Genomic DNA, 2,654 nt, shown 5'->3' with positions numbered 1-2,654 from the left:
TGACAGGACAAGGGGTAATGGCTTTAAACGGAAGCAGGGCAGGTTTAGACTGGATATAAGGAGGAAATTCTTTACAATGAGAGTGGTGAAACGCTGGAACGGGTTGCCCAGAGAGGTGGTGGAGGCCCCATCCCTGGAAACATTCAAGGCCAGGTTGGACGGGGCTCTGAGCAACCTGATCCAGTCAGCAGTGTCCCTGCTCACTGCGGGGGGGTTGGACTAGATGGCCTCTAGGGGTCCCTTCCAGCCCAAAACATTATATGATTCTGTGACTCTTGTCCCTGAGCCCAAAGGCTGGTCATCTGGCCGATGCCTACCCCTGAGGTAAGGGTAATGCCCCTTCTCCCGGCCCTCCAGGGGTGGCACGTCCAGCTGCCACCGAGACATGGGAGACGTGGGCCGAAACAATACGCGATGGTTCAGATAGAGCACCGGAATGGGATTTGTTTTGAAATGCAAGCTTTGACCCTTGTACTCTGGTGGCGCAGGGATGAAAAATCGGCCATAAAATTCCACATGACTTGTCAGACGACGCCACCCTTGCGCAGAGAGCCTGTTCATCCTTGAATAGACATTTCTGTGATAAGACTGTCCTTCCAGGCAGTCACTACTAACCTTGTCCACCTAAGAGAGAAAAACATGAATCTGAAGCTGATTTCCTGAGTTTTCTGTGTTGAAGGTGCAAGAATGGACTGCTAAGGGTGCCTGTCACAGAGCTGCTGGGACTGGACCTTCGGTTACTCTAGGATAGTTGAGATTTCTGCTGCCTTTCTTAATTTATAAGTGAAGCTACACATGCTAGTACATAGGACAGAAGTACCTACACAGAGTTAGCATAAATACCTTGCCCCCACAACTGTACTTAGTTATTTCCTGCAGTTAGGGATGCCTCTGAAAAGACACCTTTTTCTTTAGCATCTTGAAAAGCAAGACTTCCAAATGGTGATTTCTGCTGGGACAAGAAAAAAGTCAGAGAAGTTTGATTTTTGTAGTATTTGTCTTTGCTTAGAGCTTTGTCTCTGCTTAGAGGAGTCCAATAACAAGTCCCACTAGCAATAAGAAATGTTATTCACACTGAAAGGGAGGTGAAAAAAGCTGAATATGATACATCTTTTTAATTCTAAATATTTCGAGGAGGAGGAGGTGTGTGGTTCAGGAGGCTTCTTCGATAGTATTACAAAATATTTATAAATCAATTGGGCATTTTTAATGCAAAAAAAATCATCTATTCACTTTTAAAAATATGGGAGGGAGATCTGGAAAATAGGACGTTTCAGTCCATTACCCTCTCTGCGACTCATATTTCATACCTTTGTACTGATGATTCAGTCCTCCAATCCACTTCTTTATCAAAGTAGCGTTTCCAAAGTCTTAACAAGAAGAAACTTCATGATCCTTAAAGCCCACATATCACAAAGAATACCAAAGTTCACTACGTTATTAAGATCAATATATTCCACGTGTAGATAAGAGCTGAACTATTGTTCCTGTAACAATTAAGCATATAACCTGAAAAATAAAATTTTGCTTTGTTCCATTTTTGAAATTAGGATTCCCTGGATGAAAAAAAAAAGCCATAAAATTTGTAATTTTAAGGGGGTTATTATGCTTCACAAAGAATACCAAAGTTCACTACGTTATTAAGATCAATATATTCCACGTGTAGATAAGAGCTGAACTATTGTTCCTGTAACAATTAAGCATATAACCTGAAAAATAAAATTTTGCTTTGTTCCATTTTTGAAATTAGGATTCCCTGGATGAAAAAAAAAAGCCATAAAATTTGTAATTTTATGGGGGTTATTATGCAGAAAATTATTTATGTTAGGTGAGACATGCTCGGTGTTGGCTATAACAGCATTTTATTAAATCTGAAATACTTAGATACAGGATGTTTAATTTAATTAGTAAAAAGTCAACACTTTTCCAGTTCAGTACTTCAGATTCTTCTTGGATTTTTTGCTTGTAATATGGAAACAATGTATTTATTAGTTTTTAAAAAGAGCTGTGTTCAAAATTAAATGGGGTGTGCTTTAGAGAATATTTTTATTTGTGGGGAAAAAAACATCAAAGGCTAGAAGCTATTGACACTTATCTAAGGAGCCATCCTCACAGTGTCTAGATATGTTTTACAACGCAGTCAAAAATCATACTTCCTAAACCACGCTATAATTTCTAAAATACTCTTTCTTCAATGAAATTGAAGGCATTGACAAAGGCAGGTGTTACTCATTTGATTTACAAATCAAAAATGAATGCCCATAGGAACATAAACTTCCTGTCCAAAAAAAAAAAATTAGTATGAATTACCTGTTATAGATAACTATTAATGACCTTCTCTGCCTTTTTGCGAGCAGTGGTGATGAACTTCAGCCTTGTATCTGATGTGACTGCTCTTTTTGGAGGCTTATCAATGCCAGAGAACACTTACTTTCTGCCTCAGAGAGAGACCACAGATTTCTAAAACATGGAGAACTTCTCACAACCACTGAAACACTTCTACGAACACATTCAAAAGGTCTCATGTACGATGTCCGGTGTACTCAGAGGTGCTATCCCTAAGTGTTCAGCCATCGCATTTGATCACACCCTTGACCTTATTTGGAGCAGCTCGGAAATTTTCGAAGCGCAGCACATTCGTTTTCAGAAAAAAA

The sequence above is a fragment of the Egretta garzetta genome, unplaced genomic scaffold (assembly GCF_000687185.1).
Source record: "Egretta garzetta isolate BGI_Z169 unplaced genomic scaffold, ASM68718v1 scaffold367, whole genome shotgun sequence".
NCBI lineage: Eukaryota > Metazoa > Chordata > Aves > Pelecaniformes > Ardeidae > Egretta > Egretta garzetta.
This window is presented reverse-complemented; position numbering follows the sequence as displayed.